Genomic DNA, 16,808 nt, shown 5'->3' on the forward strand with positions numbered 1-16,808 from the left:
GTCTAAGCTCAGCTCTCTTCTCTGATCTCCAGATGAGCCCCCCTCTCCTGTGGAGCAACGTTAGTCAGCTTTGACAGGTTCCATGACGTGCTGATGACTTCTCTAACACGGTCCTGTCTGCTACGTTCTCCTTCAGCCTTAACCTTACCTATTGAAGACTGAACTGAGACCTCCTTGACGGTCTCAGAAGGTTTTGCTGTGTTAACCAAATATCCCCGCTTCCTTGCTTTCTGACATATGGTAGGATCTGTCTTTCTGGCCCTCAGTCATTGGCTAGAGCCATCTGGCCAGTTTTAACCAGTGGGTTGTGAGTAGAAGGCATACATTCCACTTCTGGGCCAAAAATCCAATTGCTAATTCAAAAATGCTTCCGAGTTCTCTTTTCCTCTGACTCAGCGATGGGCAATGTGCAGATACAGGCTGCTCTGCCAGGCTGGGTTCTGGAGTGAGCATGATGCCGGTAGGAGCTCCTGGCATCTGTGCAGGTTGCATGGGGGGACCAATCCTGGCCCTTGTTTGTTTCTCCATCATTATCTAGTCTGTGTTCACTAAGTCATCCTTGGAGCTGGAACAGGGCAGGCAAGCCTCAGCTCTTTGACATGGGCGTGAAGTGTGTCTAGGTGAAGGTCCTTCGGGTTACAGTGGCTGCACTGTGTCCTTTCTTTCTGAGTCTGGGCTCTTGCTCCTATTCTAGTACCAGGTAGAATAGAAGTACAGACTGTATGTGCCCATAGCTGTGGTTGGTGCTTAAATGTGCAGGGGTTGAAATGTGCTTTTTTTTTAATGATTTTTAATTATGTGTAGATGTGTTGATATGTATGTGTGAGTGCAGCCCCTGCAGAGACCGGGAGAAGGAGTCGAGTCCCCTAACTGGAGTTACAGATGGCGGGGAGCTACTGTGTGGGTGCTGGGTCCTCCCAAGAGCAAAAGCGCTCCTGTGAGCAGCTCCCACACTCAGTGGTCCTGGTGATGGCCGGCCCAGCCCCAGCCCCAGCCCCAGGGGTGAAGCCTGATTCTAAGCCACGTAATCCCTTTCCTTATGACTGTAATCAAAATAGACCTGGGCATACCAGCCAATTCTGGACAATGGGGTATAAGGACAAGCTTTTCTTACAAAAATGCCCCCTCCTTCTTCCTACCCTGAGTACAAAAGATTAACAGAAGAGAAATAGCTAGCCTTTTTTTGTCTTTTAAATTAAAAAATGACTTATTTATTTATTATTTATACAAAATTCTGCCTGCCTGTGATCGAGCAGGCTAGCAGAGGGCATCAGATCTCATTATAGATGGTCATGAGCCACCATGTAGTTGCTGGGAATTGAACTCAGGACCTTGGAAGAACAGTCAGTGTTCTTGAACCTTGGAGTCATCTCTCCAGCCCTTTCTTTTAAATTTAACTTTCTTCCCCATACAATATATTTTGATCATGTTTCAGTTTCCTGGCAGTTGAGTCTGAGAAAGGAGCCATGCTCACCTTTTGTGTGGGATGGAAGCCAGGAAGCAGGGAAAACAGAGGAGGAGAAGCAGATAATAAGAATGAGGGAGAAGAGAGGAAAAACCAAGGCTGAGTGGACTTTGGATCTTATTTCCTTTTAGACATCTCAGTTGTCCCTTCAAATGGCAGAAGGTGGCACGTTTATCTCGTGGCGTTCACCGGTTGCCTGCACACTTCAGCTTGCTGGGACTGGATTTTCAGTGGTGAGTTCTTAGTGACAGGAGCCCACTGGGTGTTGCTCTGTCCTTGCTAGGCCCATGCCTGGCTCCCTGTCTTCCACACTCTCATCTCTCCTGGTTTCTCTGCCACTTCTCCCTCCCCTCCTTGTCCTGCCTTCAGGCTACTCCTTCCAGGTCTTCTTCAGCATCCTCTTCTTCCCCCTACTTTAGATGGTGACCTCTACTTTAAATGGTGACCTCTTGGGTTCTATTCTAGTCTTCCTCCCCTCCACCCACTCTTCCTGGGCAGAGCATTCCATGAGATTACTCCTATTACTCAACCCACAGCCCCAGCTCTCTCCTGAGCCTTAAATGCTTTCATCCATCCATCTATCTATCTATCTATCTATCTATCTATCTATCTATCTATCTATCCATCTATCATCTATCTACCATCTATCATCAATCTATCTACCTACCTATTTATCTGCCAACCTACCTATTGATTTCTCTCTCCATCCAACATATCTGGATTGAAGAATACCAGGATTGGGGACACAGAAGACAGGAGTTTTCCTTCTGTGAGTGCTAGCCAATCTGGAGCTAGTGGACAAGATCCAAAGAAACAAATCAGATATTTTTACATAGTGATAAGTATGTGAAGCCAAAAAGCAGGTCAGTGTGGTCAGATGTGTGTGCATATGTAGGAGTTATTGGAATTACTGTTTGAGGGGTGACATCTGAACAGAATTCAAGTAGTAGCACGTGTCAATTACTATGCAAGAGCAGAAGTCACAGAAGCTTTTTTTCTTTTTTGACAGGGTTTCTCTGTGTAGCCTTGGCTGTCCTGAGACTCACTTTGTAGACCAGCCTGGCCTTGAACTCACAGAGATCTGCCTGCCTCTGCCCCCCGGGTGCTGGGAGTATGCACCAGCTGCATAAGAACTTTCTAACGAGTTTGGATAAAGAAGGAAAAGAAGGCCAGTGTGGTTGGGACAATGTGAGACCGAAGGAGTGTGGTTGGAAATAGTCAGAGAACTAGCAGGGACCCAGCCAAGCAGGGCGGGGAGTGTCCGTTTAGTACACTTTCCAGGCTATGCTTACATAAACCTCTGCACATTTGAGAGCTACTCGGTAGATGGGGAAGAGAACAGCAACTCTGCGCAAAAGCTATTCTTAACAAACTATTTTGGAAAGTCTAAAACGCACAGCCCGATGGAGCAGAGCTCCAGTCTCCTGTGCACCCATCACCCAGCTTCAGCACCACCCACTGGATTTTACAAAGGAAACTGGAAATAGTAGCCAGGATGTGGGAGGAAACCCAGGGGGTATTGTGTCAACGCGGCCTTCTAAGGGAGAAGGGTTACCGGGGCAAGTAAAGGCCAGAGGTTCTGTGGTTTGAGCTGCACGTCCGCCAGTGCCCCGTCACTGCAGTGGCTCTTACAGGGAAGGTGGGCACTCCCTCTCCGCCCGCTTCTGTGTCTTCCTTTGTCAGATATATTATGTGTTTCTTGCGGGGGATGAAAGCAGAGCCCGAGACTTGAGTTCAGACAGTTCGTTTGGGAGGGGGGTCTGGAGAAGCAGGAAAGAGGGTGCCAGAAGAAAGATCAGGCATGGAGGAACAGCTCGAGGGGTGGGGTGTTGAGGGGGTGCTGGGCAGTTGGGGCTGAGCTGGCTGGACTGTGAGGAGGAGTTAGGGGAAGCATCTCAGACAATGCTGAAGAGCAGGAACTCAGCCCACTAGGCTGGGCATGATGTGGCTAGGCTGTCTCGCATGCAGGCTCAGTGAGCTTCCCAGGCTCCACGCAAGGTTGTGATCAGACGTGTGGCATCCACTAAAGAGGGCTGCTGACAGCGTGGTGGCGGTGCTGGGGACTGTCTACGGCTGCATGTGACTCTAAGGTGGGTGAAGACATGGATGCAGGACTCTTAGAATGCTTTGTTTTGAGTCAGGAGCTCTCCCTACGGGGTCGCTGCCTGGAACTCACTATGTAGACCAGGCTAGCTTCAAACTTGCAATAGTTGCCCTGCCTCTGTCCTTCAAGTGCTGGACTGCAGATATGCTCAACCATGGCCAACACGGCTTGTTGTGTGTGTACTAGAATCTAAGCTCCTGACTGTGTGATCCTGGGGGCCGTCTCCTGGCCAGGCCAGGAACATGTAAGGCATTCTGAGTGCTTCCCCTTGTCTGTCTCTGCTTAGGTGGGCCTACCTGGAAGACACCTGAGATAGCCTCCTTGTCTAATGCTTTGTTTGTTCTTTGAGACAGGGTTTCTCTGTGTAGCATGGCTGTCCTGGAATTCACTCTGTGGACCAGGCTGTCCTCAAGTTCAGAGATCCACCTGCCTATGGCTCTCGAATGGTGGGATTAAAGGTGTGTGCCACCACTGCCCAGCTTTCCTTATCTAGTGATAAGCACTAAAAGCTTTGACCCACTATGTGTCACCAAGCCATGTTCACGGTACTGAAGAGTCCAAAAGGGGTCCCCCAATTCTACATTGAGGTTTAGGGAAAGCATCCAGGAAGAAGTGACATGCACACAGGTCTGTGAGGACAGGGTAGCTAGCCAGGCAGAGGGGTGCAAAGGCAGAGAGGTTCAGTCAGAGGGGAAGCATTTGTGAAAGCAGGGAAGAAGGGCATGACAAGTGCGGGGAGTGCCTGTAGTCCCAGCACTCAGGGAGGCAGAGGCAGACAGATCTCTGTGAGTTTGAGGCCAGCCTGGTCTACAAAGCCAGGATAGCCAAGGCTACACAGAGAAACCCTATGTCAAGAAAAAAAAAAAAAAAAAAGAAAAGAAAAAGAAAGGAAGAAAAGAAAAGAGCATGACAACTTTTGGGTATCATAGAAGGCCAGGCTACCTGAAGCGTGAGAGGAAGGAAAGGAGGACAGAGGTTAGCAGCAACGCCATTGTGTGAGGCTTGTTAGCAAACACTGCCTTCATTCTGACGGGAATGACAGGGATTGAATCAAGGCAGTGATGGCCTGGGATCTGAGCTGGGGTAAGATCAATTTGGATAAGGCATGAGAAAAAAATTAGTGTAGGTCACCGACTCTTATGTTAGGCTGTGCCTACTCAGTGTCTGTTCCCTCGGTACATGCTTTCTTCACAGCCCCAGCCGTGCAGCTTAGGTTGGATGGAACCTTATCCCACCTATGCCTCCGCTCGTCAGTGCAGTTACGGGGTCAGGGACCTATGCTTGACCTTGAGTCAAGTCATCGAGGGACTGTGACCCGCAGGGTTGTTTTTTGGCCACTCATTTGAGGTTGTGGCTGGTCGTGTAGGAAGTGGAGCTGTTGAAAGGTGATGTCTTAGTCAGTGCTCTGTTGCTGTGAAGAGACACCATGACCCCGGCCACTTTTATGAAAGAAAGCCTTCAGCTAGGGCTGGCTCACAGCGTCAGAGGGTGAGTCCTTTATCATCATGGTAGAGAGCATGGTGGCACACAGGCAGACACGGTGCTGGAGAAGTAGCTGAGAGTTCTACATCCAGACCTTCAGGCAGCAGGAAGAGAGACACACTGGGCCTGGCTTGAGCTTTTGAAAGCACAAAGCCCACCTCCAGTGACACAGTTCCTGCAACAAGGCCACACCTCCTAAGCCCTCTCAAGCAGCGCCGCTCCCTTGTGACTAAGCGTTCAAGAATGTGCGCCTATGGGGACCATTTTTACTGAAATCGCCACACATATGGAGAAAGAAACATAGAGCGGGAGGGAGGAGGAGACCTGAGTCTTTGTGACTCTTGATAAATTCTTGGATGAAGCGTGAAGCCAGCTCTTCTTCTGTACTCCGCACAGTAATGTGAGGTGAAAATTGCTTAAGCCAGTTGAGTTGGAGTTTTGTTTATTCTGGCCTAAATATTCTTAGTGTATACAGAAGCTAGTTCAATAGAGCTAGGCCCTGAAAGTGAACTGGCTCAGCTAAGAGTCAGGACTGAGGGCATCTGGAGCTGAGAGACCAGCGGGTCATTCAGGCTCCCAGGCTCCCCCAGGGCTTCTGGGAATGCGGTCCTGTGCCTGCTAGATATAGAAATAGCAACACTGAGACCATTGGGCCGGATTGGCTACTTCTTGTTACTGTTAGCAAACTGCTATAAACAGGTAACTCTATCATCAAACTATCCTGCTTAAAAAGGTAGAGTGGAAATACAGCATTGATAAGGGGATGCTTTAAAAAACAAAACCAAGCACGCCTTTCATCCCAGCACTGGGCAGGCAGAGGTAGTAAGATCTCTGTGACCTTGAGGCCAGCCCAGTGTACAGAGCTAACTCCAGCACGGACAGGGCAGTATAGAGAGACCCTGTTTCAGAAACACAAAGAAAACAAAACAAAACAAAACAAAATGGCTGAGATCCTGACACCTGGCCGGCCTGGAGAAACCCAGAGACTTGGATCCAAGATACGCTTGAGGACGTGTGAGCAGACACTCGAGTGAGAGCCACCAGCTTAGACAACCGAACAGCACTTTCCTCATCCCGAGCAGAGCACAGAGGAGAGCTGTCAGCATGAGTACCACCCCAGACTCAGAGACTAGTTTCTTCTGGATGTTTGGTTTCACACACTAGCTCTCGGAATCAGACAAAAACAGACAAACCTGCAGTCAGAGCAGGGGGTTGCCCTGGCAGAGAAACACCGAGCTGAGATGGAGGCAGCGCAACCCCAACGCAGTTCTCCGGCCCCGAACAGCACTGGTCGGTCTGTGAGTCACTGAGGCGCTGGTTCTCATGCTTTCAGATCTCGGGAAGTTCATTGCAACGCAGCTTCTTGCACTTCAGTCATCAAAGTGCTTGCCGAGCCGTGAGGAGCTGAGCTCAGTCTCTGGGACATGGAGAAGAGTAGGGGTGCCAGCTATTTGCCCCAATGCCGGGAGGCAGAGACAGTGAATCCCTGAAGCTTGCCAAGAGACCCTATGTCAAAAACCAAAGTGAATGGCGCTTGAGCAACAACCTCTTGACCTCAGGTCTCCACATGCATGTGCTCCCACACATAAAATGCACTCCCCTGTATACACAAATACAGCTTCTTGGCTTTATCCCCAACAAGTTTGAGTCCTTCTATGTAGTATTTGGCTGAGGGATCTATGTTGATGATCCACAGTCAGGTGGCTGGGGAACCCATCTTGCGAATGTTGCATTTAGGGCCATTACACGTTCCTAAGTCATAACAGGGATAGTATTTTGTCCTTGCAGTATCTGTGCCTTATGTAGGGTATAGATTAAGAGTTTTGCAGAACCTTATTTATTAGTCCAAAAAAGCAGGGGTAGCTCGTAATTAAGAAAACTGCATTTCCTTTATTACAGAAAACCACAACCAATTAAAATGCAGAGTTGGTAAGCCCAGCCTAATGGAGACATCTACAAAGCACCTGAGGCACTGGTGCTGAGGTTCCCACACCTGCAGCTCAGGGAACATCTCGGAAGACCAGGTAGAAAGACTGTAAGAACCAGAGGATCAGGGTGTTTGCTGGGAGGGTGTATCTCCAAATGTCAGACGCTGAACCTCTCACCAGCATGACTGCCCAGACGTGACATGGACAAGAACAACAATAGATGTGCCAACGTGTCTGCGAGAAAGAGTTATAGGCTCTACTCAGAGGACTCCAGTCAACTAAGGAGCACTGAGTGGGGGAGAAATAAGTCTTCCCCAGGGAGGAGCACACTGTAACACTATACAGACCGAGCTGGCTGTATTTAGGGATATCTATCTATCTATCTATCTATCTATCTATCTATCTATCTATCTATTTATCTTTACCTGTGCATGTAACAACAATTTATGAAAAGAGATGCATGGATTTGAAAGAGTGCAAAGGTGGGGATATCAGAGCATCTGAAGGGAGGAATGACGTAATGATATTATAATCTCAAAACAAAAACAAGCTGGGTAATGGTGGCACACGCCTTTGATCCCAGCGCTCAGGAGGCAGGAAGCAGAGGCAGAGGAACTCTGTGAGTTTGAGTTCAGCCTGATCTACAAAGCCCAGTTCCAGGACAGCCAGGGCTACACAGAGCAACCCTCGACAATTCAAAAACCAAAACAACACACAAAACCCCAAAGCAAAACAACAAAACCCCAAAACAAAACAACAACAAAACCCCAAAGCGGAACAAAACACAGATTCCTGAGTCCGGGGAGCTGGGGAGGCACACAGACTACAATGGCAGGCCCTCACCTGCCATGAGGCTCAGGTCTTCCCTTCTTTTGTCTTAATTTACGGTAATGAGGTGATGGCTGAGCTACGGAGCAGCAACAAGTATGTCTGGGATCTTCACTTAGTGTCCCTGTGCAGGAGAGAGTACTGGGTCTGGGTGTGTGTGTGTGCGCACGTGTGTGCACGTGTGTCAGGCATGCACACAGGGGTGAGAATGTATGCTTTCCATGTATTTTTTCTTCCCTTCACCACACTTCATGGTGGAGTGTTTTGAGAGCCTCAGGAAAGCAGTCTCACTTCCTTGGGACCGGTATGTCCCCTGTGTCAGCGTCATGGCCCCGGATCAAAGGCTGTAGGATCGTCAAGGGTATTAAAGTCACATTCTTGGGAGTGGTTTGGATACTGCCAGCCTCGCAGGGTAAGTGTGCAGAACACGCTGTCGTTTGTCGTGGAATTAGAATATTTAATAGTGATTCATACAACTGTTAAGGCATGTGCAAAAGGATTACTTATTATATTAATATTAATTAATGCTGGTTATTACTATGGTGGCAGTTACTTGATCCACTGTTTTATAAATAAAGGACACAGAAACTTGTTAGATTTATTATAAGTTTGAAAACTCTGGAGCTAGCCGGGCATAGTGACGCATGCCTGTGATCTCAGCACTCAGGGAGGCAGAGGCAAGCAATTTGAGGCCAGCGTGGTTTACAAAGTTGAGTCCAGATCAGCCAAGGCTACACAAAGAAACCCTGTCTCGACAAAACAAAACAAAACAAAACCAAAAACCAAAAACCAAAAACCAAACCTCTGGAGCTGGGCAGATACTAACCCTCTAAGCCCGCACCTCTGCCCCCAGACAAATCACTATAAACTCTTACACGTGTTTCATTTGGGCTGCTTCTGCTCCATCAGGCCAGTCCTCAGAGCAAACTGCCCTAGGCCATGTCTCCTTGTTACCCCATGGTACCTGCTCCTTCCTTCCTCTCTCCTCATTATCTTCGTGCAAGCCCACAAGCCTGCAAACCTTACCTTTGACTCTCTTTTTCTTTTGCCCAGTCCAGGCTGTAGGCAACTTTATTATCTAATCAGGGATAATTTGGGATTCAAGGTTCACATAACCTCATTTTGGATATGTGAGAATTTGCTCGTAGGACAGTAAAGATCTTGGTGGGTGAGGAGTTAACCTTTGAATACGTCGTAGCTTCAGATCAACCCCAGCAATCACTGTTGGTGCCACTGCAGGGTAAAGTGCACATCCCTAGCACAGCTAGAGCCTTGTTTTTTTATTGAGACAGCCTCTCACCATGTAGCCTTGGCTGTCCCAGAACTTACTCTGTAGACCGGGCTGTCCTCAAAGTCACAGAGATCCACCTGCACAGCTAGAGCCTTGTTGTTTTATTGAGACAGCCTCTCACCATGTAGCCTTGGCTGTCCCAGAACTTTCTCTGTAGACCAGGCTGACCTCAAAGTCACAGAGATCCACCTGCCTCTGCCTCCTGAGTGCTAAGATTGCAGGTGTGAGTCAAGACATCTGGCATAGCGTTGTTTCTAGCTGGCAGTGTGTAAGTGACAATTTATTTCTCTTCATTCATTCTTCTAAATATTGTGTTCAGCAGGGCTTTGTTTACTTATTTACTTGTTTGTTTCTGAGATAGGCTATCTCATAGTTTGGGCTGGCTTCAAACTAACTGCGCAAGTGAGAATGATCTTGAACTCTGCTTCTCCTGCCACTGCCTGCTGAGTTCTGGGTGACAGCTGTGCACACCATGTCTGGGGCAGCACCTATTTTATCCCAGATACCAGGATACAAAGAAAGGCAGATGTGACGCTGCCACCCATGGATTTTACTGGGAGGAGGTGGTGGAGTCGATGGTGCTTACAGGGAAATCTTCCCCAAACAGGACCCTTATTGGACCCTTCTGTTAAGGTTGAAGTCTGGCATTACTTGGAAAGCATCTGAGCTTGGTGCGAAATGATGGATTCCCTTTCTCAGCTGGGTCCCCTCCTCATCCCTGATCTTGGGAAACCCCAGCTCCTCTAAGAAGTGACACATAGCCCTCAGGGAGATTACAGGATAAGAAACCCATTCAGTGTGCACCTGGGGAATTCTGAAAATACCCTACTCATGCTAATGAGATGTCATGGTACCTTGGCTTTCAACCAATGACCTTTTTCCATACCACTAACGTTCATGGAGCTCTTCCCATGCCCTTCACCCCTGCTGCCCCTAGTATAACTAAGTACTTAGTTCCCCTTCCTATGATAGGCCTGTGCTGCTGCATGTAGATGAAGAATCCCTGGCACTCCTAAACCCATCACATCAAACACGGTCACCCCTGAGCCCTTCCCACTGCCCATAGTCTGTAATATTTCTGATTCATGAAATAAACTCTCTCACTCCACCCCTCCACCATGACTTTCTGAGTCTCATCATTTATTCTGGGGAAAGAAGGGCTCCATTTCTCCCCGAGGAATTCACCACTGAATCCACCCCTGTGGGCTCGACTTCCGGTCAGTCAGCCATGTGCTGCTTGCCGCTGCAAGCTTCTGCAGTTCACCTAGTGTCAGCATGCCATCCTTCTCAGGCCACTCTGCCCACCACAGGGCCCATCCACAAGCACCTGGCTGCCCTGGAAGCAGCCATTCTGTCCGCCTGAATCGAACCAGGCTCCCACCACTGCCTCTTGGTTTCGGAGCTCTGAGCTCCTTTGCTGGCTGTCCTCGAAGGAGCCACCGACTTTGTGGGTCAGGCCTGGCCCTTGTCTCCTGGCTCTGAGCTTCCCACTGCCAGCTGGTCTGGAGCCGGCAGCCCAGCCATAAGAGCAGGAACCCGTACTGTGGAGAAATCTTTTCTTCTGCCCCTCCAGCTGACCTGGAGGTCACCCTTCTCAGCCCAGACACTGGCGTTCCTGGGAGAGGCAGACCTTTGACCTCATGCTTCACCCTTTTCCACCCAGAAGCCAAGAGTGCTCGGACCTTCCAATGGGAGATGCTTGCACTTCCCGCCAGGTAGCATCCAGGCCTCCTGGAGACACGGAACCACAGACCCTAAGCTGAATAGACAGATAGAAGTAGATGGTACCTAGTCAACGTCTATTTTGCACTGAAGTTCTACAAAATGAGCAGGGCACGGCTCTTCACACCTGCAGTCTCAGCACTTGAGAGGCCGAGAAAGGAGAGTTTCTGGGAGTTCACCCAACCCTAGACTATAGGATGAGACTCCATCTCAATATACAAAACAATAACAATTAAACAAAAACAAATGTCGCACAAATGTATGAAAGCATGAAAATGGTGCCTCTGGGTGCTTCCACGTCAGGAGTCGTCCAGAGCAAATGTGAGTATAACCTAATGGTGACAATCCCAAGGACTTGGATGGAGGATGTGTGGAGACAAGAGTGACCCTATGTGACAGGAAGTGGTCCTCATGATTGCTCCTACTTGCTGCCTTCAGACAGTTTTCAGGACAAGACATGAAGAGGAGGCAGTTGGGCAGAGTTCAACAGTTTCTCCAATAGAGGAAGCAGATCAAGATGACCAGGGGTCAGAGAGGCCAAGGAATGATAGGCAGGAAGGAGGGGGGGTTCTGAACCTGCAGAGGGTCCCTCTGAGTCTTTGGCTGAGACTCACCAGTGTGCATATGAGAAAGAACCTGTACAGGAAGAGGAAACAGCCCCTGGTGCTTACACAAGACGAGGAAATAGACTGTGTTCTTACCTCATAAATCACAGTGTCAGAATTTTCAGCCCTTCGACCAGTGGATATCATTTTAGGAAATAGAGCTTAAGAGAACACTTGAAAAGACCAAACTGCTTCCCACAGTTTATTCAAGAGTAGTTCAGTGGGATCTGGAGAGATGGCTCATCTGTTAAGAGCACTCACTGTTCTTCCATGGGGACCCTAGTTCGATTCCCAGCACCCACACAGAGGCTCACAGCCCACTGTTACTCCAGTCCCAGGGGAGCCAATGCCCTCTTCTGGTCTCCACAGGCATCAAGCGTACACATGATGCACAAATGTATGCAGGCACAACACCCATACATATAAAAATACAAAAAGAGCAGGTGTAGTGGAAGTTTTGGTTTCTTTAAGACACTGTTGTGTTGAGAATGTGTTTTTGTTTTGGTCTCAAGTGTGAAAACAGACTCCTGAGAGGCATTTGATGCTTTTTAGCTGCAAACTACCTCGTGTGAGGGGAATGGCTTTTGCCAGCTGGAAAACATCCTTGTTCAGACTCTGAGAACATATAAATAAGAGCCCAGAGACAGAGAGAGGTCGCTTTGCATCACTTCTCCACTCTTTGCACTGTTTGGCATTGCTTGGCTTCGCTTTGCTCTAAGACGCTCCTAGAGAGAAAGGCTCCAGAGAATGTTTCAAGGTTGCTGCTACTGTTTGCTGTTTCCTGTTTGACTGGACTTCTGGAATCTGGATGACTGAGACTGATATTGCCCTAAAGAACTCAACACCCTTGACCAGCAGGAAGGAGCTAGAGAGGTCTGTGTCGCTTGTCCCTACTAACTGCTGTCTCTCCTAACTAGGGGTGGGGGTGGGGCATTGGAAGGGGCGCAGAGGCATTTAAAGAACCCTAAATAAAGTAGGTTTTTGAAAAATTGAGGCCTACAAGCAGGGCAGTGGTGGCACACACCTTTAATCCCGGCACTCAGGAAGCAGAGGCAGGTGGATTTCATGGGTTTGGAGCCAGTCTTGTCTACAAGGTAAGTTCCAGGCCATCGAGGGCTAATAGTAAGATCTCTTTCTCTCTCTCTCCTCTCTCAAGTAACTAAACCTAGTTCTAGGAACACAGAAATATTCAAGACTCCAAAAAAGTAAAATTTACAATGTCTAGTAAAAAATTACTAGAAACACAAATAGCTTAAAAAAATTGTGAACCACAATAAGAAATCAATCAATAAAAACACACTGGAAATGACATAGAAGTTAGGAAAAAGATATTAATAAACAAGGACATTAAAAGCAGTTGTTATATGCTCAAGAAAGGAAAATGTTAAACATATTAAATAAGAAAAGGCATAGAAATGACCCAATCAAGCTTCTAGATATGAAAAAATAATGGGAAAAATATTGGATGAGATGAACAGCAGATTACGCGCTAGAGAAGGAGAGATAAATGGGCTTGGAGATGTAGCTATAGAATGTAATGGAAGTTTTGGTTTCTTTAAAATCTCAGTTATGGGGGCATGGGAGAAGATGAGGGAGAGAGGGTGGGATTGGGAGGGAATGAAGGAGGGGGCTACAGCTGGGATACAAAGTGAATAAACTGCAATTAATATATAAAAAATAAAAAAAACCTCAGTTATGTTATGTAAATATGTTTTAATCCCAAATGTTTTAGTTTGGGCTTTAGTTTGTCCAATGTAGTACAGAGAGGGGCGTGGCCTAGGACTCTGAGAAGATAAATAGAAAAACCGGGAGAGAGAAAGGGGACGTGAGGTAGTTTGGAGCGACCAGAGATGGAAGGTGTGGTGGCTTGGACAGCTGGAGAGAAATGTTTCAAGACTGCAGCTTGGAGGAGACTGCTGTGTTTGCTGTTGGTGAAGATTGGAATAGCCCCAAGAGAACCCACCAACCCTAAACAGCTGGGAGAAGTAAAGGGGTCTGCGCCCCCTCTCCCCACTATCCTTCTCTCTTCTACCTAGGGCTGGGGGTTGGAAGGGAGAGGCTTTAAGGAACCCCAAATAAAATAGAGTTTAAAAATGAGCACAACAAGAGTATCTCTTCAAAACTCAGTGCAGGGCCTGGGGCTGTAGCTCAGTGGCAGAAGCCTTGCTCAGCATGGACAGGGCCCTAGGAGTGAGCCTTAGTGCAGAGAAGCAGACAGACAAAGGGGGAGACTGGTAAACTGGGAGTGATAGCACAGGTCCAAGGTTCCAGAACTTGGGAGGGAGAGTAAGGAAATGGAAGCAGGATGGCAGGATGATTAGAAGTTCTAGTCAAGACAATTGAGAGACAGAGAGAGAGAGAGAGAGAGAGAGAGAATGTGTGTGTTTTGTCTGGGCTAGAGACCCTGATCTTAAAAAAAAAAAAAAAAAAAAAAAAAGGTAAAAGCAGTTGGAGGAAAAAGGACACCTTAGAATTAAAAGAAATTTCTTTTTTAAGCTAATGAAAGCCAGAAGACAATGGAACAATGAACTTGAAATACCAAAGGAGAAACCTGCCACCCTCAAGTTGTCTATTCAACACAAACAGAAGGTAAGCTAGAAGAATTTTCAGGTTTGGTAAGGTGGCCTGTGCCTTTAATCCCAGCGTTTAGGAAGCTGAGGCAGGAGGATTGCAAGTTTAAGGCAAGATGCATAAGAAGACCCTGACCTTAAAAAAAGAAAAGAGAAAAGAGAAATCAGAACCAAAGCAAACCTTTTGCAGACACAGAGTGTGAAGGAACCCATTGCCAACAAACCTGCGCTGTAAGCAGTGCGGCCAGAACTCTTCTGGAAGAAAAGGCACACACCAAAGAAGTCTGGGTGCTGGGAACGTAGAGGCTCAGATCTGTACTCTCAGCTGCTCAGGAGGCTGAGTCAGGAGGATGGCAAGGAAGGCCCGCCTGGGTTACATCGTGAGTTCGAGGCAGCCTTAGCAGGCCCCCATCCCAAAATAAGAAGTGAAAAGGGTAGGGATGTAGACTAATGGCGGAATGCCTTTCTGCCCAGCATGTGTAAGCCTCAGGTGTGATCCCTAGCACTGGGGAAAAACAAACAAACAAGCAAACAAACAAACTATGTCTATACAAAGTAACGAAGAGCACATTTATGAGAATTCCATCTAATAAATGAAGAAAAAATGACACAACAGGCTATCATAGTAGATCTAGGGCTGACAGTGAGTAACAATGACTGAGAGAGTGAGAGAGAACAGGATATCACCTACCTGAGGGAGACATGCGATACTTAAAGTAATATTAAGGAAAAATATCATGTGGAGCTGCCAATATAGGTCTGAATCTGGTAAGATGGCTCAGCAGGTAGAGTGCCCAGCGCCAAGCCTGCTGACTGGGGGCCCTTCCCAGGGCCCGTGAGGTGGAAGAATTATCCTCTGCTCTCCACTAGCACAGCGTAAACAGAAAGTGAATAAACAAAAATGTAAGCAAAAAGTCTGGATCTGGCCATGGATGTGGCGATAAGTCTACAGGACGCAAAAGGAACAGGGAAGCTTCTTTAATGGCGCCACGCTCTTATTTGCATCCAGACCTGGGGAACTCTATAGGGTAAAAGAATGCATTTTCTTTTTCTAAATAAAGTGAATGGAGAAACAGAGAGCGGGGAGAAGAAAAAGAAGATGGGAAGGAAAATGGAAGATGGAGAAGCTTTCTTGCTTCTGTTTTTTTTCTTTATTCTTGGTTTCCTTCTTTGTTTTTGTTTGTTTGTTTTCCAAAACAGGGTTTCTCTGTGTGGCCTTGGCTGTCCTGGAATGCACTCTGTACTCCATGTTTGCCGGCCTTTGCCTGGCATATATTTTTCTTTATTTTTTTGGCAGGGTCTCCCTTTGTATGCCAGGCTGGTCTGCAACTCATGATAACCCCTGATCCTCCTGGCACTGGTGGTCCTCAGTCACCAGGGCCAGATTATAGGTATGGACCACCACATCGGGGAGAGAGATTTTTTTTTTCTTTTGAGAGATGGCTCAGTGGCTAAGAGCACTGACTGCTCTTTCAAAGGATCTGAATTCAATCCCAGCACCCACATGGTGGCTCACAACCGTCTGTATCTCTGGTTCCAGGGGATCTGACACCCTCACACAGACATACATGTAGTCAAACACAAATGCACATAAAACAAAAATAAATACATTTTAACAAGAAAAACTACACGATATGTCATTCCGTCAGAGCCACAATGTATGGTTCCTGTTGAGACTCTCAGTTCAAGCACGAATACTAATCCAGGTGTGGTGGCGCACTCCCGTGATCCAGCACTGAGGGACAGAGCTAGTAGGACTGCAAACACGGTGTCTCTCTGAGTTCGGGAGACCCCCACCTCAAAGGCTGAGAGGCGACTGGGTAGATGAGAGTGCTTCCTGCTCAACCTGTAACCCCAGCGACCGTTTGTGTGGGAGGGGGCGCTTCAGGGCTGGGGGACCACCGGGGCTGCTGGCTGCCAGCCCGGCTCCAGGTTCAGGGAGTGACAGAGAGGACAGCCCATGTCGTCGCCTGGCCTCTGCTCATGGGCCACACAGACGTCATACTACACAGACACACACAGGGAAACATGCATGTATGCGCACTTGAAGGCACACACGGACACACACTACCAGCTGAAGCCAAACATGAATGCTTAGCCGGTGCAGCAGCATACCAAAAATGGGGAAACTTGGGGTCTTGAGAAATGGCTCAGTGGTTAAGATCACTTACTGCCTTTGCAGGGCGGCATAGTTTGGTTCCCAGCGTCCACTGTGGACGGCTCTCCCTCCTGAGGCAGCTGTGCTCCTGTGCATATAGCCACATGCAGACCTGCACACATACAAGTAATTAAAAATAATACGAGTAAATCGTTGAAAAAAGAAAAAAATTGGGACATTTAGAAAGTGTGAGCACTGATATTTAATAACATTCAATAATTCTCAGGGGAAATAAAGCTCTCCCCACTCACCAGTGCAGAAGCCCACTGCAGCGTGCAGGAACAGCGGCTGCAGCCTCATCGGTTGGGGCCGGATGATGTGAAGAACTGGCTGGCTTAGCCCCACCCCAACTAGAGACAGAGTTCAGTACCACAGGCCAAGCCAGGGGACGTGGCTTTCGGTTTATCCGTGCCCACTCAAAGCTGACCGTATGTGCTGTGTGTCATTTGTGGGGCTCTGCTCTGTCAGGGCCGCCAGCCCGCTGAGGGTTCTCTGCCTGGCTTTGGAGAGAATGGAAAACAGGTGAGGTGCACCTTTAGTCAGGAGTGCCGAGCTAATCACTGGCCTTGAACCCAGAGGCTCACAGCTGAAGGCCTGGAGCGCCAGCATCTCCATGCCCGTCAGCCACCCTTTGTGGCTGTCCAGCTCAAACAGC

The sequence above is a fragment of the Meriones unguiculatus genome, chromosome 17 (assembly GCF_030254825.1).
Source record: "Meriones unguiculatus strain TT.TT164.6M chromosome 17, Bangor_MerUng_6.1, whole genome shotgun sequence".
In the NCBI taxonomy this organism is placed as follows: Eukaryota; Metazoa; Chordata; class Mammalia; order Rodentia; family Muridae; genus Meriones; species Meriones unguiculatus.